Here is a 24,072-nt window from a genome sequence, read left to right as displayed (position 1 = left end):
ACTCATGCATCAATGTGTTTATCTAAGTGATCATAAAGATCCCTGGCATACATGACTTCATATCCCTTCCACAGTATACAGTTAACATGGAGAATTTAAAGATTTTGTCATACAGTTATAAACAATTTGCTTTTCTGAAAGTCTTAAAAGAGGGAGGAGGTGTTGGTTAAGTGCAGATGTCCTGAGGGTAAAGATAACCTGTTTGTAGTCCAGCTTAACTAATGATAGACCAAACAGGGGCAGAGAACATGCTGGGGAGGAATTTGCAAGAACTAGGTTTATGATATGACAACCCCTTGTGAGAATTTGGGCAATCTGATCCATGACATTCTTGTCAATCTGATCTAAGAAGCACTGTGCATACTCAACATTAGAAGTGTAAATACTGCCATCTATGGAGGAGGAGTTGAAGTCATTGTGGATTAAAGAACCATATTTTATAGGGCTATTTTCAAGGAATGCCAAGAAATTTTCTTGATCCTGTGGGGCCATGTAACAAGCTGTAAGTTGAAATGTTGACTTGCCTAGTATAAGCCAAAGTTCAATAAATTTGTGGGTGAAAGTCATGGGTATCACTTTAAAAGGGATAAAATCTCTCATGAATACTGACACGCCTTGTCCATTACCAGTGGTCATGAAGGCATGATAAGTACACAACCACAGCAAGGATGTTGTGCAGTCATTGCACTTGAACCATGTCTCTGTGACTACACAAACGTGGATTCATTCCTGATGTAGAAATGCCTCCATCTGGCAGTATTTTTTTTAAAACTCCTGGCATTAAAAGGAGCCACCACATTGTTGTCACATTTGTAATTTGATTTGTCAGCTAATTTTGTATGTTCATTAGTTGAATTTTGCTTAAAAAGGGCACAATGGTGGCAGCAAGAGCTTTGACCACTTTGTGGAAGCCTTTGAACAAGAAGAACAGACCATCCTTTTTAAAGTAAGTAATAGTGTCAGTCATCACATCCCAGGAGATATGGCAACTATATTTTCCATGAATGTAGCCATCATTCTAGAGGAGGGCAGAATACCACTCAAAACCAGGGTCTTATCATTGACTGAAGAACGAGGAGCAACATTTTGTTAAGACCTTTTACATGTCCTTCATGAGTATTTGTGACAGTTCGTTCACTCCAACATCAACTAGAAACATGTTATAAATACATTTATTGCAGGAAAGGGTCCTGAGAACCACTGATATATCATCAGTCCTAGCTTTTGAGAGACAGCTTTGTTCAGCCTTAGTGATAATGGAGTCAGGGTGTCTAACAATGGTGTTACATTTACTAGGATGTTTCCAGAAGCTGATTTATTCTTATTAGACACTGTGATGTTATGTTGTTGGTAACATGCTGGTGCAGGGGTGCGTATAGAAGAGATATCAGGGGATTTCATTACAACCTACTCTTATGAGTTCTAGGAGTCTTTGTAGTGATTTTTCATGGCATCAGTGTATAACAGAGGTGCATACTTCAGAGGGCAGATGAATACCCTGTGTAAGTGAGGTACAGGTTGTTTACATAGTCCATTATATTTATTTATTTATTTATTTCAGTTTGATGACTGGGGGAAGTCCACTGGGCCTAGAAGAGACTGTTATCAGTGGAGGCCCAGGGAGAAAAGCTCCAGTGACAATACCAAACATAAAGAACAAAGATGTCATCTACCTCATGCTAACTATACAATATTAAAATACATTTACAGAATATAGTTTAATTTACAGAGTATAAAATCATGCAGCAGTATGGTCATATAGTAGTTATAGAGTATAATATTTAGACAAAAGAATAGATGGAATTTAGTTAGAAACAAAGTTTGGAGTAAGTAGAGGTAGGAGTAGCCGAGTGAAGGCTGTGAGTGCTGAAAAGATGCTGGAGAAGGTTAGCACTGTATGGTATAATCAGAAAAGCTAGAGGATAGATGTAGTTAGGAGAGGTGCTTATGTGGAGAAGAGCATGAGCATTCCCACTTTGAATATAGGTAGGTGTAGTGGAGGGATTTGAGGTTGGCATGATTTGAAGTATTTCAAAGGGAGGGAGGAAGTGAGTTCCATAGTTTTGCTATGGACCAGGACAGCAGAAGGTGCCCAGGGGGCCATGAAGGTTTGTAGGTTTTCAGGAGGTTTTGATTTTTGATCAAAGTGAATGATTAGGAATATAGGGGGTTAAGGTGGTGAAGAGAGCGGAACAGCTGGCGGGCTTGAATATGAGCTTATGGGCAGTGGTAAGTTTAAGAAAGTTCAGGTAATTAGGAAGCTTGAGCCATTGCAGAGAGTGGAAGGAGATGCAATGATGAGACAAATTTTTAGAGCTGGTGGCAAATTTGCAGATTTTATTGTAGCAGGATTCCAGTTTGGATTGTAAGCTGAGTTGGAGATCTGTGAACAGAGGAGTGCCGTACATGAGAGAGGGGAGAAGGTATATGGAGGCTAAGGTCCTTCTGGTGGAGGGAGTAAGGTAGTGGTTGTGTTTATATAGGAGTCCTAGTTTTTGGTGTTTTTTTTATGTTTGTTTGGATGTGGATATCAAATTTTAGATGTTCATCAATGATGACACCAAGCAGTTTAGCATGTGGAACAATTTCAATGCGGATGTTATTCTGGCTTAGAATTGTAAAGGAGTTTTAATCAATGGAGGAGTTTTTAAATGAAGAAAAGATCATTAGTTTTGTTTTAGAGAAAGCTGACTGAACTTTTAACAGTAGGTCGGAGGGGGATTCTTCTGAACAGATGATCGTTGAATCATCTGCATACTGAATTAGAGGGGTATCTGAGATGGAGTGGTGAAAGTTATTGATGAATATATTGAAGAGTAAGGGGCCAAGGACAGAACCTTGGGGAGCACCAGTAGGGGCGTGTAGGAAGGTTGAGACTGAATACTTCCATTTTACAGCTTGTTGTCTTTCAAAGAGGTAGCTAGAGAACCATGCTATGGTGGAAGGGGAAAGGCTGAGGTAGGAGATTTGAGATAGGAGTATAGGGTGGGAGACAGTGTCAAAGGCTTTGGATAGGTCTAGGAACAGGGTAGATATGATTTTGCCAGAGTAACGAGCATGGTTAATGGTCTCGAGGAAGGAGAGGAGGGCAGCAATGGGACTGTGGCCAGGCAGAAACCATGCTGTGTGGGTGTAAGGAGGTCATTCTGAGTTAGATATGTCTTCAGTTGTGAATGAATACATTTTTACAGGATTTTTGAGAGTGGAGAAAGAAGGCAATAGGCTGGAAATTGGTGGTGTCAGTGTTTTTACTGCCCTTGTGGAGTGGAATGATGAATGCATGTCTCCAAATTAAAGGGACGTAGGCTTCTTGGATGGACCTGTTTATTATAATGGAGATAATGGGGATAGGGAAGGCTATGCTGTTGGCAGATAATTTTAGGAAGGATGGAGGTAAATTATCTGCTGCATTGCAGCATGGTTTTAGTTGGAGGAGGAGTTTTTTATTGTGTTTGTGGGGACAGTATTGAGGTTGAAGGTGGGGATATGAGTTGTATGATCAGAAGGAGGGGGGGAGGCAGATGAAATTGGAGAGGAGTGAGGGAACCAGGTAGTCAGTTTGGCTATACATTTCATAAAGAAGGTGGTAAATAGAGTGGCTATTTCTAGATCGGTGAGGTTAGGGTCAGGGCAAGGGTTGGGAGGAGATAGTATTCCAGAATTTTCTAGGATTGGTAGAGTATTCAGATTGAAGCTTCGTGTAATATGTTTTGAGGTCTCTAGTTATTAATTGTTTTACAGTATTGCAGAGTTGTTTAAATTCTAGGAGAACATTAGGTAGTTTATTGTTTTGGTATTGCTTCCACCTTTTGTCTGTTAGGAGCATGGTTTGTTTAGTTTCCTTTGATAGCCAGGGAGAGGTTTTAGCTTTAACGTGTTTGCTTCTGAGAGGAGTGAGGCTATTGAGTAGGTTCAGAAAGGTTTAGTTAAAAGTAACTGATGGCATTGTTAAGAGCCAAGGTTTTTAAAGGGATCCAGTCTATTAGTTTTAGACAGTCTGAAAATATTTGAGGGTTGAAATTGAAGAGGTTATGAGTTTGAATGCAGTAATGTTGCTTTTGAAAAGGAGAGGGGTGATGGTCAGCAAAGGCTGGCAGGTGGTCACTGAGAGGGTCCAGAAGGATTCCTCTATTTGAGAGTAGGTTAGGATGAGATACTAAGATCCAGTCAATGATGGTGCCAGAGGCTCCATCTTTGTTTGGCCTGGTAGGAGAGTTTATTAGCTGGGTGAAGTTAAAGAGGTTGATTGTTTGAGTAGGGGATTGAGACTTTATAGTGGCCCAGTTAGCATTATGATAAAGGTTTCATTTTTAATGTTAGAGGAGAACCAGGACAGGATGTCTTCTAATATTGGGAAGTTGTTGCCTGGAGGGATATAGAGGGCAGCTATGCATACTGATTTGTGTTTTGTTGATTTTTAGGAGAGCTATGGTTAATTCATAGTTGGCAAATTTTGGAATGTGATTGGTGTATGGGGCAACTGTATAGGATGATGAGTAGATTATGGCTACGCCACCGTCTTTCTTACTGGGTCTATCATTGTGAATCACGTGGAAGTCAGATGGTAGAATTTCATTGTCTTTTTATGTATGGTTTAAACCACGTTTCTGAGATGGCAACTATGTCAGGGTGGCTATTGGAAAGCAAGGCATGGAGGTTAGGGATTTTATTTTGAAGACTTTGGGCATTAATTGCAGTGATATGAATGGTCTTGGGGGTGCCAGGATGTGAAGAAGGGGGAGAAGTGGTGGATGGGGTGTTAGTGAGGCAGGGGTTGGGATGAATGTCACTGGATAGAGAAAGGGAAATTTGGTGTAGCATGTGTGTAATATAGTCTAATATGGAAGGAGAATTTAAGTAGTGGTAGAGAGTAGATTTACTGGGGTGTGGATGGTGGGGTAAGTTATATACAAGCCCTGAGTAGTAAAAAAGATACAATTTTAAGTTATGGAGATGAACAGGTTAACTAACAGATGTGCATATGTTTACTACTTTGCAGAAGAATTAGGAAACTTGTGTGAATAGATTACTGCAGTAGTATTTCAACAGCTACAGAATTACCCCATCCTTGAGTTTAATGTATTATTACACTCCTGAATATATAGTCATCTTACCTAATAAAATGCCCTTCTTTAGACTTACAGGGTAACTGTTCCATGTCTTCTGCTGCCCATACATATCACTTTCTACTTGTTTTCACTGAATCTTAAATACCCTGCCTCTGTCCATTACATCAGATTTACCAAATGTGTTTAATCCTTTTCATTTACTCTTGTAGATAAAACCTGCTGCCAGTGTTTATGCTACTGGGAAGTAAAGAAATTATACTGTTCCCTGGCTTGTATTAGGGGAATGGGGGATAGGCTATGAGAACACCTTCAAAAGATGATTAAAGAGCTGAAGCTACAACTGTTACAACTAAAGAAGCATGACTAGGATAACTATGCATCTTCAAAAACAATGGTGATAGTTAAAAGTGGATGCATGACTAGAGTTAGAATGGAAAAACAGAGAGGGGAAGAAAATAGTCTTTGACTGTCTTAAATTATGTTATAAGTTAATAGCACAAGAACACAGGAAAAGGTCAAACGTAACCAAATTTTATAAAGCTAACGTTTATGGAGTGTATGTTTTACATTTACTCTGGATCACAGTTCAAAAAGCTCTGCATCTAGCTTCTTTGTGTTTGTTTGTTAAATGAGTCACAATGGATGCACCAGATTTCAGGTACTAAAATATTAAGGCAAAACATGAAGTATAAGCCAAATTATATAACCATGCTGCAGATGAAAGTAAGGCGCGCGCTCACACACACACACACACACACACACACACACACACACACACACACACACACACACACACACACGCACATATACACACACACACACACACACACACACACACACACACACACACACACACACACACACACGAAAAAGACACAAAGCAAAACAAAGTGTGGTAATACAGAAATCACTTAATAGATACATTTTTTTCACATGGGGTCAGGATATCAGTTCAACAGTGACAATCATCTGGAGCCAATGTTCATACTGCCAGGAGCTGACTCTGTCATGGTTGTTCTTTAATACCTTAGTTATATATATATATACATATATATATATATATATATATATATATATATATATATATATATATATATATACAGACACTCATACCCATAGCCTGTTTAGAGTGTCCAATCCACCAATTGCATGTATTTGGAATGTAGGAGAAAATGGAGCACCCAGAGAAAGCCCACATGAACCCAGGGAGGACTTGCAGACTCCACAGAGAAGGCACTCCAGCTGAGAATCTTACTGGGGAATCTCTTACTGTAAGGCAACAATACCTGATGCTCCACTGTGCCATCCACACATTTCATAGATCATCACCTGCCACTAGCAATTCGTACCACTCAGAGTCTTGATTCTTTGAGAACATCTTTGCATGAACACATCTCTGCTAACTGCATCTGTACTTGTGCTAAACCTCCTCCTTTCATAAGCTAGCTGCCATCTCCCTCCTATGTATAATTCAGCTAACAGGTACCCCTTCTTACTCTTTGTTTGGTATTCCTAATATTTCATCAAATCTTACTCACTAGATGATTCTACTTCCTATTCTACCCCTGCTTGCACTTATTCCTAAGTTTGCCTTTGTATTTTATTCTCATGTAAATTCTATATACTCAATTGCCCATTATACTTCTGGTAATTTGGCTAGAACTGGTTGATTATGTTTTGACTTTACACATATTTTATATAAATTCTAGTCAGGCAACTTTTATAAAATGTTTATTCTATATAATTTCATATGTTAATTATTTCTTGTGGAGCTTTTCCCCTCTGGGTCTCCATTGAAAATGATCATTATGGCGCAGTGGACTATCCTGGTAAACAAATGTCAATAAATAAATAGATAAATAAATCACTGGTAAAACAGCTGTCCATGAAAGTTAATTATACAAGGGACTACGTTATACCCTGAGATAAATAACTAAACAGGTAATCCAGAGAACTTTACATGGTAATATATAACAAGAAAGTAAAGTAGCACAGCAGGAGGAAGCCTGAGTGAAATTTCTGTGGAAAGTGAAGCACCAGAATCTGAGGGCTAATCTACAGTCAGCTCAAGATCATCTAAATGCAGTCAGGGAATCATGACTTTGTCCAATGCTTGTGGGAGAGCAGAGCTAACAAAGACTGAAGAATGTGTGTGTGTGTGTGTGTGTGTGTGTGTGTGTGTGTGTGTGTGTGTGTGTGTGTGTGTGTGTGTGTGTGTGTGAGTGTGTGTGAGGGTATACTGGATGTGAGTTTTTTGGGTCAGAGTTCCTATATACTAAAGATGATGGGTACATTGGGAGGAGGTAATATATAGGGTTTGGTATTGTGAGCAGGGGGACTACATGGATGAAGCTATTAGAACTCTATGACAGAGGGGGAATGTTGTAGTACTTCTAGACTGTTTATGTGATTTACCAATATAATGAATAGATGGTGGTGTGCTCAATGAAAATGTTTGAATTACACCAGATGAAAAAGTTTTCCATGGATATTGTGTATTGTCTGGTTATCACTTCCTTATTGCTATCATACCGAATTTTGGCAAATGGAAATCTTGCTCTAACAGATGGTCAGTTGTGATTCAGGAGGCACACTACTTACTCTGTTATTAATATTTCTGAATACATTAGTGATCCAGTGTTACTCTTTTTCTATGTATAACAGATACTCAGTGTTATCACTGTTTTGGAGTGTAGCAGTAATTTAGTGCTACACTGTTTCTGTGTACAGTAGTTAGTGTTTGTAGTACTGCTAGGCATTGAAATTGATAACTACTTGAAATTCGATATTCACATTGCTCTAACCATTAAAAAGGTTCATAAGAAACTAGGGGCCAGATTCACAATGGCTTGCACGGAGTCTAAGAGTAGTGTAAGACTTCATGCAGCCATCATGTCCGACGAGCGATCCACGGAAAGCCTGCAGGGGCAAGTTAAGAGAGCTCCTAAAACGGCTCTTACACGGACAGGGCTTGGATATGCAAATTATCTCACTTACAGCTGAAAGGCATGCGAATGAGGTAATTTTACGATCCAGGAAGCACAAACCCATCCGTGTAAGAGCCGTGTTATCTGCAGAAATGTACTCAGTCAACAACTGAATACCGTTCTGCAAATAGCACATTGTAGCCTTGTCAGCTCCAAATAAAGGTTGCATATGTTCCAGGAAGCATGCCAATGGCCAAATATGTGGCCACTGGCAACATACCTCCATGCAAAATTAAAATAAAAATGTATTTTTTTTGGCGCTCGCCGATGTTTAAACATAGTGCAGCACCGCGCAAATGGGCTGCGCTAAAAAAAATCAACAGAAAAATATTTAAAACCCATAAACGTGGGTTTTATGCAAACCATCAATATACAATGTAATGGAATAACAGTCTGAAAACAACATGGCCACCGAGTAGGGTTGCTAAGGGGGGAAGCTCAGTGTAAGACATGTAACTAAGCATTAGTAGGCAATCCTATGTAAATGAGTGTTAGGATAGTGAATCACACTTTTACATAGCATATGAGCACATTCCCTGGAGTGTAGGAGTAGTATAAGGGGGAGTAACAGAGTAGGAGATAGGTGACATCACAGGGGGGTATGTATGAAAGAAATGAAGCTCATTGGAGCAGAGTGGGATGTGAAAGCTGTCAGTTAGACATCATGGAAAGAGGTGTGTCAACAGGTAGACATGGGAAAGCCAAGAAATAGAAGGTGTACACTGTGGATAACACCAAAGTTTCTTGCTGAGCGTGCATGCATGCGTGTGCACGCTGGGAAGTCCGAGTAAGATGGAGTGCGCGCGTGTAAACGTGAGTGCGTGCGTTTAAGCCAGAGTAAGCATGTAGAAGCCTGTTTAAAGACTTGTAAGCATGTTTGCACTGGTGTGCACGCGTTTTAACCCGAATAGGCAGGTTGTAGTCCATCTAAGCATGGGTGCACGCGTGTTTGCTGCTGTGCGTGTGTTTTCCCTTGTATGCACGTCGCTCCCACCTGAGGAAACAGAGAGGAAAAAGGAAGCACAACAAATTGTAGGAAGCTACCAGGTACTAGCATAGCTAGCAGGAGAAAACAATCAGAATCAGGCAATTACACAGGCAGAACAGTAGCCCAGCCCAGCACTGAAAACTCTGCAAACAACAGTGCAGTATGTTTGTCTCAACAGACACTGCAACACTGGAGTAAGCTACTAGAAGTGAAAACTGAAAAAGCTTCACTCAGACAAAAAATGCTAGGGGCTGCCATAGCTGTTATAAGGTGACATATGCAACATGCTGAAAGTGGTGACAATGCAAATGCTGCCAGACAACCCACAGTGAGGATACGGAGAAGAGTGTACAGGCCCAGGGTCACCTACCAGGGGTTACATGAGCTGGAGATAGTGGAGCGCTATAAAGTGGACAGAGACCTCCTGCAGCAAATTGTGGAGCTGTGCAGGCCACGCCTCACACACAGAACCAAGAGAGGGGAACCCATCCCAGTGGGAACCAAGGTATGTGTTGGCCTAAGAATACTAGCAACAGGTACCTTCCAGAGACCAACTGGTGATATGATGGGGATATCACAGGCATCAGCATCCAGGGTACTGCACCAGTTCCTGGATGCCATGTCAGCACATGTCGGTGATCATGTATATTTCCCCAATCCCCATGAGGTATTGGCCAGCAATATGCGTGTCTTCCAGCAAATAGCAGAATACCCTGAGGTAGTGGGTGCAATAGACTGCACGCATATACGCATCAAAGCACCAGCTGGTGAGCGGGGTAGGGCCTACATTAACTGCAAGGGCTTCCCCTCCATCAACTGCCAGGTTGTATGTGATACCCAGGGCATAATAATGAATGTGTGTGCTGGCTGCCCTGGAAGCTACCATGATTCCCATATCTGGCATCTGACGCAACTGTACCAGACATTTGCCAATGGGGACATCCCACATGGTCACCTACTGGGGGATGCTGGCTATGCACTGGAGCCGTGGCTGATGAGACTCATCAGAAACACACACACACCTGAACAGGAATGCCATAATGAGGCACACGCACAAACACGTAATGTAATAGAGCGTGTGTTTGGGCTGCTCAAGTCATGGTTCTGGTGCTTGGATACATCTGGTGGAGCCTTGCAGTACTCACCAACTACATGTACCCAAATTGTCATGGTATGTGCTATGCTACATAATAAGATTCTGTGAAAACAGCTGCAGCAGGACCAGCATAGGCCCGGCCCAAACAGCCCCCCACCATTGCCAAGGCCATCACAGGCAGAGCGTGACTCGGAGGAGGAACAACCTGAACCTGCCCCAGTAGGCAGAAGGAGGCATGCCCAATATGTCTTGGCCTTGCAAAGAGGCACCGCATAGCACATACACTGGCTCAGTAGGAACCCTAGAAATGATACCTCTCTCTCTGACCACACATATAGTAAAGGGATGCCTAAGTTGACACAACCTGCTTTCAAACATGTACAGGGAGTGCAGTATGTGCATCCAACATAGGCAGCCCTGCAGCACCACCTGAGGCATGATTGCCATGTCTTAATCAATGTAACACCATGTAGTATATGCAAATTTGATGACCCTGAGTAACATCCTTCCCTCACCAAGCATGATGCCACAATATGAAGACAAGATGATCAATTACAACAATTGGCTTAAGTATTGTTGTTAGTCAAAGGGGATCCAATGCCTGTCATCCTGGGATGACATGCTGAGCAAGACATGATGCTCCACTAGGGATGGCTTGCACCTATCACCCCTGGCCTTTTGGATACTAGCAAAGGCTGTTGTCACCACCATAGTGACTTGAATAGGTAAGGCTCAAAACACAAACCCACCTCCATAGGTATCACAAGGGATATGAAAGTAGAAGTAATGCTACCCAATGTCAGAATTCTAAACTGCAAGATGCATGCAGTCCAAACTCTCCTCAGCATGGAGAATGTTGATATCTGTGCAGTAACAGAAACCTGGTTCAGGGCTCACAAGAGCACCCTATCACTTCCAGGTTACACCTCATACCATGCTTTACAGCCCCAAAACATGGAACAAACTACAAAAGGAGGGTGAGTATCAATAATTGTCAAAGATACCCACACCCCCAGGTTGGTGCCACAGCATGAAGCAGCACAGACTATCCATGTGCAAGTAACAGTGGCTAAACCTGCCTCCCAGTTCGTAGCCTGCTACACATTACCCTCCCAAATACAGGAACCCCACTTGGCCTACTTGAGAACACATGAAAATATGAAGGTCTTTCCAAACCACAATATATTGGGCGACTGCAACTACCCAAACATAGACTGGGAGCATTATTCCAGCTCCAACACCCTAGGCCAAAGGTTTATAGAATTCATAAACTGAAATGCTATGGAACAACTTGTCACCACTCCCACAAGAGGGGTAAACATACTGGACCTGATCATCAGCAACATGGGACTCTACGCTCCAGACCAGAAGTGTATCCCTCACTGGTAAGATCAGACCATAAACTAATCTCACTGGATATTCACATCCCGACCACACCCCCTGCCCTGAAAACCACAGTGAAAAACTTCTCTAAATCAAATATCACACTCCTCAAAACCGAGGTGGAATCCTTCAAAGCCCCCGGGCCTGTGGAAAATACGGCCCAGACTGCAGAATCCTTTATAAACACATTCTATGAACACCTTCAGGAATGCATGGATCATGCAATCCCAAATAAAACCAAGACCCAATCCTCCAAAGGCAGATGTCCTGTCTGGTGGACACCAGCCATAAACAAACTAGACAATAGAAGGAGGAAGCTACCACATGATAGAGCAAAATCCCAAAAAGGGAAGGCATGTCTGATCAGTATTAGCAAAAAACTACGGGCATTCAGAAAATCATCTAAGTCCAGCTTCGAGAGAAAAATTGCACAGGACACTAAGGATTATCACAAGGCTTTCTTTAGTTATGTTAGGAACCTGGGTTGGGAATTCCCAGATATGCTCAGAATTAGTCCAAAATGACAAAAAATACACCAAACCCACAGACATTGCCAACATCCTAGCTGACAAGTTCAGCACAAACTTCTCCCCCCCTCCCCACCAAAAGGGCAAATATTTATCCCAGCAGAGTGCTGCCCCCCTGACATCTCAGATGCTCAGGTAAGAGCTGCCCTCTCCAAAGCAAAAAACACAGCATCAATGGGACCAGACGGTGTCCCGGGCTGTGTCCTACATGAACTCCAAGAAGAGCTAAACACAAACATAAAACTACTGTTCAATCTCAGCCTTACTACAGGATATGTACCCAAAGAGTGGCATACAGCAACAGTGGTCCCTCTCCACAAAGGTGGTGCCTCAATGGATCCTGGAAACTATTGCCCCATAAGTCTGCCTAGATTGGTCTGCAAAGCTATGGAAAGGATCATCATGGACCTCATAAATAAAGATATTGGGGACTTACAGACACTGGATCCTACCCAGTTTGGTTTTGTGTAGGGCAGATCCTGCCTCTTAAACCTGGTTGATTTCTATGAAACAGTCACCAAGGCCATTGATGAAGGGAAGGTGGCCAACACAGCCTACTTGGGCCTCGCAAAAGCCTTCGATACAATACCCCACTCGGGCTTCATAGATAAGCTCACCAGCTTAAATATAAACCCCTATGTCACTAGATGGGTTGCAAACTGGCTCAAGGACAGAACCCACATGGTTAGAATTGCTGGAGCCATGTCAGACTCAAAACCAGTTACAAGTGGCGTCCCACAAGGCTCAGTCCTGGGACCTCTCTTGTTCGGTATATATTGCTCAGAGGTACAGGACAACACGTAAGGACTGTGGCTGACCAAGTTCGCAGATGACTGCAAACTGGGCGCCATAATCGACTCTCCAGCTGACACAAGCATCCTCCAAAAGGGCCTCATACAAACAGACAACTGGTGCCAGAGCCATGGCCTCAAGTTAAACACCAAAAAGTGTATAGTCATCACCTTTGGCAAAAACAAAGTGCCCACAAATTACCACATAGGTGGTAATCCATTAAGTACAGAAGAAGTAATAAGGGACCTGGGGACCCAAGTTGATAGCAATCTCTCATTTGACAACCACGTGGCCAAAGTGGTTAGAAAAACATTTTATATGGCCCACCTAATCATGAAGGTTTTCACATCTAGATCAGGGGAGGTCATCATGCCTCTTTACTCATCCCTCATCAGGCCCATAATTGAGTACAATGCCCCTTTTGGGATGTACCTTACCAGACACCTGCAGCATCTGGAAAGACCCCAAAAGTACCTCACCAAGAGGATCAAAGGGCTCAAACAGATGCCATATGCTCCAGCTCTACTCAGTGGCATACTGCCTGCTCAGATTCGATCTGTGCCTGATGTATGAAGCCATGTCCAACCCAGAATTAATGGACATGCTGCACCTCAGAAAATCCAAATCCCATCGAGCGACGCGCTCGAGAGACTTGAACCTCAGCACTGAAATAAATAGGACATGCTGGAGGGACAGATTCATGACCCAGAGGCTCCCTTCACTCTGGAATAAAATCCCAGTCCAGGTTAGGCAGAGTCCCTCATTGTCTCTTTTCAAGTGGAATCTTGATGAGTGTATGGGAGATTGTAGGTTTACCCTGGGTATCAATTTTATGTCACAGTTAGACAGAGGCACAGTATACTAACCTTGAGAAATGTCATGGCAAACACCAGTTAAAATGTGTGTTGAAGGACAAACACACTCTGACTAGTATTAGAAATGCCCTAGAGCACATAGCCTAGTGTTTGTCAATGTCCACCCAAGTTGCGGAATACACTAGTAATGTTGGACAAGCCTGGTTTAAGTAGGCCATAGCTGAACAAAATGCAACATGGTCATACCTTAGTCTGGTGTGCTCAGTATGAATATTTAAAGCAGTGATGCGACTCAAACCCAGGATACTGTGCACCAGACTGAAAGGACCGAACCACTACACTATGACAATATTACAGTGTTTGGTCAGTGTGAAAGAATATTGACAAGTGTATGCAAACTGTCCCATGGAAACCCTGCAGGCACAGCATAATCCCTGTTGGGTTCAGACACAAAGCAGTTGGGCAGTAAGAACACAACATGACTTCCAACGCACACACTGTAAATGTCAACTATTGTTCAAGTTCACACACAGCCACAAATGTAGTGGACCTCAGATCTCAACATATGGAAATGTCACACTGGCATGCTCACACACTTTGATAACTGAGACATATGTCAGGCAATAAACCATGGAAAGCCCGAACTGGGCATGCTCACACACTTAGGCCATGCCTCAGTATAGCAGTCGGCCACACATATCTGGCATTTGTATGTGTTAAGCCAGGAACCTCCCACAATACAGCAATCTGTCCAGTGCACACAGTTAAATGACAATAGAGACATAAGTAATATACTGGAACCCTGTCATGATCAAACATCTTCCACAGATACACAAGTTGTTCATAGAAACAGGGAAATCTATGGCAATAAAGACCTGCAAACAGTTTATCAGCAACAAATATTGTGCATCCCAAACATAAACATATGGGCTCAGAGGTCAATACTAGGCTGTTTGCCCTAGGGAATACATAAGCCTAGCCAGAGTGTATTTGGCGTCTGCCACCCCAGTACAGTAGCCTACTGTGCCTCTGTAAAGTAGGTCACAGAAGGCACCGTTTAAGGCTAGTTTGCTGTGCCTCCATCAAGCAGGGACACAGTGGAGATCCCAGGGGTTGAATTTGCAATGTCACATCCATGTGGCTGAAGTTTGCTGGAAGAGGTTTGGTGAGGGGCTATGTCTAACATTAATTGGGATTCAATTCCAGACTGAGTGGAGCCTTATCTGTAGTGTCTGGGCAATTTCACTGTCAAAACTTGCAAGTGATGATTTTGAGGGATTGAAGTGTCTTGCCAATACTGTTCAGAGATGTCCTCCCTCTGTGGGATATTGTTCTGTTATGTATTATCTCCCTCCTTCTGTTGTACAGCTTACATATGGCTGGTGTCAACCAGACAGGTCTCCTGTTGTGGAGGAGTCTTGGTTTTATTTGGGATAGCATGATCAATGAAAACCTGCAGGTGCTCATAGAATGCATTTGTAAAAGATTATGCAGATTGGGCTGTATAATCCTCCAGCACAGGGCCTTTGAAATATTCCACCCCAGTCTTCACAAGTGCAAAGTCTGCTTTTGAGAAATACTTTGTTAGCAGTGAGGTCCTTGCCTGGGGGTGGGGATTGGATATGGACGTCCAGGGAAAGTTGGTTCTGGTCATATCTTAACAATGGTGGTCTACCTCTGGTGTGGAACATATAGTCCCCATGTTGGTGATGATCAGGTCCAATATGTATTCCCCCTTGTGGCTGTGGTGACTGGTTCTGCCATAGCACATGGATTCACAAATTGTAGTGGCTGTAGGGCGATGTTGTTGAGGCCTGAGTAGTTCCCCCAGTCAATATTCCTGTACCTGAAGTTAACCACTGTAATGGCGTATGTGAACACCTTCATATCCCACACTGTTCCCAGGGAAGCCAAGTGTGGTTTCTGGATATGGGAGGGGGTGGTCTGAACTACACACCAAACCAAAAGGCAGTTTTGCACAATGGTAGTTGTATATGTATGGCCTGTCATGCTTACTGCAGTGGTAACAACCCAGAGGTGTGTGTATCTGTGATGTATATAGGTTCATAGGTTCATAGGGTCATAGGTTCATACTAGGCTATCTGCCCTAGGACATTTATAAGCCTAGCCAGAGTGTGTGTGGCTTTCACCACCCCTTGGAATGAGAATACTATGCCCATTTAGGGTTTAGTTTACTGTGCCTCTGTGTAGTAGTGACACAGAGATGACCCCTGGGGTAAACCTATGAACTCCCATCCACTCGTCAAGATTTCTCTTGAAGAGAGTCAGTGAGGGGCTCTGCCTAATATGGACTGGGATTCTGTTCCACAGTGTAGGGAGCCTCTGGGTTATGAATCTGTCCCTCCAGCATGTCCTATTTATTTCTGTGTTGAGATTCAAATCCCTCGCACTCGTGGCTCTGGTGGATTTGGATTTTCAGAGGTGGAGCATGTCCATTAATTTCGGGTTGGACATGGCCTTGTACATCAGGCATAGATCACCTCTGAGTAGGCGGTATGCGACTGAATAGAGCTGTAGTTTCTTCTGCCGGGCAGCATATGACATATGTTTGAGACCCTTGATCCTCTTGGTGAGGTACTTTTGGGGTCTGTCTAACTGCTGCAGGTGTTGGGTAAGGTACATCCCAAATGGGGCATTGTACTCAATTATGGGCCTGATAAGGGAAGAGTATAGGGGCACGATGACCTCTCTTGATCTAGATGTGAATCCTATCATGATAAGGTGGGTAATATAGAAGGTCTTCCTAACTACCTTGGCAATGTGAGTGTCAAATGAGAGGTTACTGTCAACTTGGGTCCTTAGGTCCCTGATTACATCTTCCGTACCTAATGGATTACCACCTATGTGGTAATTTGTGGGTAATTTGTTATTCCCAAAGGGTATGACTATACAGTTTTTGGCATTCAGTTTAAGGCCATGGCTCTGGCACCAGTTATCCATTTCTACGAGGCCTTTCTGAAGGATGCTTGTGTCCGCTGGAGTATCAATTATGGCATCAAGAGTGCAGTCATCTGCGAACTTTGTCAGCCACAATCCTCCTATGTTTGCTTGCACCTTGGAAAAATAAATGCCGAACAAGAGGGGGTCCCAGGACTGAGCCCTGTGGGATACCGCTTGTGACTGGCTTAGAGTCTGACATGGCTCCAGCAATTCTGACCTTGTCGGTTCTGTCCTTGAGCCAGTTTGCAACCCATCTTATGACATATGGGTTTACAGTTAAGCTGGTGAGCTTCTCTATGATGCCCGAGTGGGGTATTGTATCGAAGGCTTTTGCAAGATCAAGGTAGGCTGTGAGAACTTCCTTACCCTCATCAATGGCCTTAGTAACTGTTTCAAAAAAGTCGACCAGGTTCAAAAGGCAGGATCTGCCCTTGACAAAGCTGAATTGGGTAGGATCTAGTGACTGTAGGTCCCCGATGTCTTTGTTTATGAGTTCCATAATGATCCTCTCCATAGCTTTGCAGACCAGGCTCGTCAAGCTTATGGGGCGGTAATTTCCAGGGTCCGTAGAAGCACCTCCTTTGTGGAGTGGGACCACTGTTGCTGTACGCCATTCTTTGGGTATATATCCTGTAGTAAGGCTAAGATTAAACAGCAGCCTTATGTGCGGGTTTAGTTCCTCTTGGAGTTCATGTAGCACGCAACCCGGGACACCGTCTGGTCCCATTGATGCCGTGTTTTCAGCTTTGGAGAGGGCAGCTCTCACCTGGGCATCTCAGATGTCAGGGAGGCTACACTCTGCTGGGATAGATATCTCTCCTTTTGGGGGGGAGGGGGGGGGATTTGCACTGAACCTGTCTGCCAGTATGTTGCCAATGTCTGTGTGTTCAGTGTATTTCTTGTCATTTTGGACTACCTCTGAGCATATGTGGGAGTTTCCACCCAGGTTTCTAACATAACTGAAGAAGGCCTTGTGATTGTCTTTAGTGTCTTTTGCGATTTTTCTCTCAAAGTTGGCCTTGGATGATTTTATGAGTGATTGTAGTTGTTTGCTAGTACTGATCAGAGATGCCTTCCCTTTTGGGGATTTTGCTCTGTCATGTAGTAGCTTCCTCCTCCTGTTGTACAGCTTGTTAATGGCTGGGGTCCACCAGACAGGACACCTGCCTTTGGAGGAATGGGTCTTGGTTTTATTTGGGATTGCATGATCCATGCATTCTTGCAGGTGTCCATAGAAAGCGTTTATAAAGGATTCAGCGGTGTGGGCTGTGGTTTCCACTGGCCCATGGGCCTTGAAGGATACCACTTCAGTCTTAAGAAGTGTGAAGTCGGCTACTGAGAAATTCTTCACTGTGGTCTTTTGTGCTGGGGGTGGGGGCGGGATGTGGATTTCCAGTGAGATTAATTTATGGTCTGATCTCACCAATGAGGGGTATACTTCTGCTGTGGAGCATTGTGTCCCCATGTTTGTGATGATCAGGTCTAGTATATTATCTCCTCTTGTGGGAGTGGTGACTAGTTGTTCCATCGCATTTGAGTTTATGAATTCCAGGAACCTTTGGCCTAGGGTGTTGGGGCTTGAGTAATGCTCATAGTCTATGTTTGGGTAGTTGAAGTCTCCCAATATGATGGTATTTGGAGAGACATTCATACTCTCCAGTGTCTTCAGGAAGGCTGAGTGGGATTCCTGAGTTTGAGAGGGTGGTCTGTAGCATGCTACAAACTGTAGGGCAGTTTTGCCTACTGTTAGTTGCACATGGATGGTCTCCAATGCTTCGTGCGTTGCCACTAACCTGGAGGTGTGGGTATCTTTGATGAATATGGATACTCCCCCTCCTTTTGTGGTTTGGTCCAAGTTTTGGGGCCGAAAAGCATGACATGAGGTATAACCTGGTAGTGCTGGGGTGCTCTCAGGAGCCTTGAACCAGGTTTCAGTCGCTGCACAGACATCGATGTTCACCATACTGAGGAGGGCTTTGAGAGCATGCATCTTGAGGTTTAGACTTCTGGCATTGAGCAGCATTACCCTTAGTTTTTTTCCACTTGTGTTTTCTAGGGAGGTGGGTTTGTCTTTTGAGCCTTGCCTAAATAAGGCACTATGGAGGTGGTAAGAGCCTTGGCCAATATCCAGAAGCCCAGGGGTGATGGGTGCAAGCCGTCCCTTGCGAAGCAGCGTGGCTTGTCAAGCATGTCATCCCAAGCAGACAGACATTGGATCCCCTTAGAATGACACAGGTAATTGAGCCAATTGTTAAAGCTGATCATTTTGTCTTTGAAGTGGCATCATTCTTGGTGAGGGTAAGATGCTGCTCACAGTCAGGGTCATACTGGCCTGGGCTACATAATCAGAGAACTCCTCAATGTCTCTTTCCATGTAGTCCAGGGAGGTACGTCTCAGGTCATTCACACCGGCATGGACAATGACTGAGTCATATTTGTACTTGCTTTGGAGTGACCTGAGTGCTTGTGTTATGTGGCGGATTCTAGCGTCCAACAGGCAGCTTACTGTAACCTTTTCCTTGTTCAGTCTGGTGAGTGGGATGTCAGTGTGTCTGACTATGGAGTCACCTATTACAACTGTATCAGGCATGCTAGAATAGTGTAAGGGATTGCTGTGTAACTGAGTCAGAAACGACCTACAGGGAAATGGGTACTCAAGGGGATTGTAGGTGGATGTAGTGCTTTCTTTTTGTTTAAGAGTACTTTACCTGTGTAAAAATGCTTTAGGAGCAAGTGCTGGGCTTTTCAGATAGAGAATAGACTGTTTAGATTGAAAGTAGGGCAGTTCTAAGGGAAAAACTGAAGAGCATGTGGATATGGATACACTCCCTGGTTGTGTTGTGTGTTACAAGTCCTGTGTTCATGAAGCATGGTATAAAACATAACCAGGCAGTGCTGATGTGCATATGTGACCCTGAACTAGGCATCTGTTAATGCATATATATTGTTATCCCCCATACTGAGGGATGGTAATAGACGTACATACCTCTTTGTAAAAACTGATGTCAGCACCCTATAAATACTGCAGGAGAAGAAAAGCCACCCAGTAATGCGAATAGCGCACTGTGCTAATGTGTCTCTCTCAAGTGTCATGACATAGTTAGGTAGGGGTTTGAATCCTGCAAATGCTCAGTGTGTGTGTTGGGGGGGCAGGGGGTGTGCATGTGTGCAATTCTCTTTGAAAGAGATGTCCCTTTTGACAACTGGAATAACACACTACAGGATGTACATTCCTCTTTGTAAAGACTGATGATGTCAGCACCCTATAAGTACAGCAGGAGAAGGGAAGCCACCCAGTAATGCGAATAGTGCACTGTGCTAATGCGTCTCTCTCAAGTGTCATAACATAGTTAGGTAGGGGTTTGAATCCTACAAAAGCCATGTGTGTGTTTGTCACACAATTTGTCAATGTGTGGTGGGTTTTGCTTTTATTATTGTATGACATATAATTATAACAGTAAGTGCAATGCACACATCAGGTATGTGTGTGCCACATACAGATATGTACCTGTGACCTTCAATAGTTCCTATGTGTGAAGCCTGCCTCATATGAATACAGTTGTTACCTGTGCCAGCATGTCCTGCAGATTCCCAGATTGTACGCCATACATGTATGTTGTTGACAATGCAGGCTACTGCAGTGATCTGTGTCCTAGGCCAGCTGGGTGACACACACATGAAAGCTGTGATATATAAATGTGGGTGAGGGTTCATGTCTGGAGTATATGTTACACATGTTATAACACAGCAAAGTCTGTGAGTAATGGACATCCAGTGTAGGTGTATGGCAACTGTTGCTGATATGCATAAAGACACCTTCTTGCTTAGGCGATACACCAAGGGACTGCACAATACCTTTGGAAATGTGAATGACACAGGATAGATAAGAAAACACCTGTCCATATTATTTATTTTATTTTATTTTACATTTGTTAACCGGGATGGTCCGACTGGATACATGTCCTTTTTCAGCGGAGGCCCGGGGAGAAAAGCTCCAACAGAGTTACATTGATAATTAGGTACAGTAAATGAGCTGAAAGAACTTAACAAAAACATAGGCTATTTACATACAAGTGCAAGACTGCCATTACTATTTCTGAGATTACTACAAATGTAACATTAATAACATATTAGCAATGTATGTGCACACCATTACCCGTTCTACATGATAGGTGCTGCCACCTACATGGTACTACTGGAATACTATGTTAAGTACATGCTGATGACAAAGGTACAGTTGCATTACAGTAATACAGCATGGCTTGGACAACAGGTATCAATCTGTATGATACCCTTCCGGTGGTCATGTGTGTCATGTGCAGACTGCATTGCAGGCCACTGTACACATTTCCAGTCGTGGATGAACATATCACTAGTGTGCTGGCATGTACGTGAGACTGCTATATGCCAAACAGTATTCTTCCCAGGGATGTGTGGGGCTCAGTAAGAATGGCTACTGGTATAGTGTAGTACTGCAGGGATATCACTGACACTGGGTTTCTTAAACCTGTGTATCAGTTGAGGATACATCATGTAATAGGTTCATAGGTTCATACTAGGCTATCTGCCCTAGGGCAGTTATATGCCTAGCCAGACTGTGTTTGTCTTTAACCACCCATTTTAAATGTATTTTATTTTCATATGGCCTTTTTCCAGATTAGTATACTCAGCCTCTGTGTAACAGTGACACAGAAGTGAAACCCAGGGTAAACCTGCAATCTCCCATCCACTCAGCAACAGTCATCTTGCAGACAGTCATTAAGGGACTCTCCCTAACCTGGATTGTGATTTTATTTCAGAATGAAGGGAGCCTCTGGGTTATGAATCTGTCCCTCCAGCATGTCCTATTTCTGTAAGTGCTGAGGTGCAAGTGTCACGAACACATAGCTCCATGGAAATTGGAATTTCTGAGGTGCAGCATGTCCATTAATTCCAGGCTGGACATGGTTCTATATGTCAGGCATCTGTTGTAGCCCTTTGATCCCCTTGGTGAGGTACTTTTGTGGACTTTCCAGTTGCTGCAGGACAGGTCTCTGGTAAGGTACACCACAAAAGGGGCATTGTACTCAATTATGGGCCTGATGAGGGATGACTGAAGAGGCACGATGACCTCCCATGATCTAGCTGTGAATCCCTTCATGATTAGGTTGGCTATATAAACTGTCTGTGTAACCACTACAACAAAAATGAGAGTTTGCTATCAACTCGGGTCCCCAGGTCCCTAATCATGTGTACAGTACTTAATGGTCCAGGTAGGCTGTGTTGAACACCTTCCCCTCGTCACTGGCCTTGGTGACTGTTTCAAAGACATCGACCAGGTTTAAGAGGCAGGATGTGCCCTCAACAAAGCCGAACTGGGTGGGATCCAGTGTCTGTAGGTCCCCAATAGCTTTATTTATGAGGTCTATAATGATCCTTTCGATAGCTTTGCAGACCAAGCTAGTCAGGCATATGGGGTGATAGTTTCCAGGATCCGTTGAGGCACCACCTTTGTGGAGAGGGATCACTGTTGCTGTACGCCACTCCTTGGGTACATATCCTGTAGTAAGGCTGGGACTGAACAGTAGTTGTATGTTTGTGTTTAGTTCTTCTTGGAGTTCATGTAGGATGCAGCCTGGGACACTGTCTGCTCCCATTGATGCTGTGTTTTTGCTTTGGAGAGGGCGACTGAGCATCTCAGATGTCAGGGGGGGGCATCACTCTGCTGGGATATATATTTGCCCTTGTGGTGGGGAGGGGGGTGAGATGTTTGTGCTGAACCTGTCAGCAATGATGTTGGCAATGTATGTGACTTAGGTGTATTCCTTGTCATTTAGGACAACTTCTGAGCATATCTGGTAATTCCCACCCAGATTCCTAACATAAGTAAAGAAAGCCTTGTGATTATCCTTAGTGTCTTGTGCAATATTTCTCTTGAAGCTGGCCTTAGATGCCTTCCCTTTCTGGGATATTGCTCGATCATGTAGTAGCTTCCACCTTCTATTGTTTTCTGTTATGTGGCTGGGGTCCACCAGAAAGGATGCCTGTCTTTGGAGGATTGGGTCATGGTTATATTTCGAATTGCATGATCTGTGCATTCCTGAAGGTGTTCATAGAATGCGTTTATAAAGGATTCAGCAGTGTGGGCCGTATTTTCCACAGGCCCGGGGCTTTGAAGGATTCCACCTCTGTCTCGGTTTTGAGGTGTGTGGAATTTGCTTTAGACAACTTTTTCACTGTGGTTTCTGGCCAGGGGCTGGGGTTGGTATGTGAATATACAGTGAGATTACTCTATGGTATGATCTTATCAGTGAGGGATACACTTCTGGTCTGGAGCATAGAGTCCCCATGTTGGTGATGATCAGGTGCAGTATGTTCTCCCCTCTTGTGGGAGTGGTAACAAGTTGTTCCATAGCATTTGAGTTTATGAATTATAGGAACCTTTGGCCTAGGGTGTTGGAGCTACAGTATTGCTCCCAGTCTATGTGTGGGTAGATGAAGCTGCCCAATATAATGTTGTTTGGAGACACCTTCATATTTACATGTGTTCATAAGTAGGCCAAGTGGGTTACCTGGGTTTAGGAGGGTGGTCTGTAGCAGGCTATGAACTGGAAGGCAGTGTTATCCACTGTTAGTTGCACGTGGATAGTCTGTGCTGCTTCATGCTGTGGCACCAACCTGGGGGTGTGGGTATCCTTGACATTTATTGATACTCACCCTCCTTTCATAGTTAGTTCCATGTTTTGGGGCTGTAAAGCATGGTATGAGGTGTAACCTGGTAGTGCTAGGGTGCTCTTGGGAGCCTTGAACAAGGTGTCTGTTACTGCACAGACATCAACATTCTCCATGCTGAGTAGAGTTTGGACTGCATGCATCTTGTGGTTTAGATGTCTGGCATTGAGTATCATTACTTCCAGTTTCTTATCCCCTGTGATACCTATGTAGGTGGGTTTGTGTTTTCAGCCTTACCACTAGAATGCAAACATGTGCAGACATTACACTTTTGGAATTAACACTGATGTATAACAACACTACAATGACAATCATACTGTTAATGCATCAGGCATGCTGGGATATACCCACATTGATATCATTACACTGTACTGTAAACAACATGATAATATTACTACAGTGCTATGTAGTCACCCTGTGCATCAGCACCATGCTATCCTGTTCCTGCATCAACGTTACATATTGCAGGAGGTGGCACAGTTTCATCATATGCACAGGGTGTGTACTTGGTATGCCAGGGTCTGCCATTGACACATCCAATCAACATGTATGTGTGTGTGTGTTAGTGAGGGACAACAGTACAAAATGGGGCAATGTTGATGCAGTGTGTGTGTGTGTATGTGTTAGCCCTAGGTGTTAGCATTATGCATGTGTGTATGCATGCACACAGTTCCACCACATGACTGCCATATACGGGTGTTTGTGGACAGCCACAGACTGTACCTGCCAGGTCATACAGATCA

Source organism: Protopterus annectens, chromosome 7.part0 (genome assembly GCF_019279795.1).
Source record: "Protopterus annectens isolate FY-2018-M chromosome 7.part0, PAN1.0, whole genome shotgun sequence".
Taxonomy (NCBI): domain Eukaryota; kingdom Metazoa; phylum Chordata; order Ceratodontiformes; family Protopteridae; genus Protopterus; species Protopterus annectens.
Note: the sequence above shows the minus strand (reverse complement) of the source record.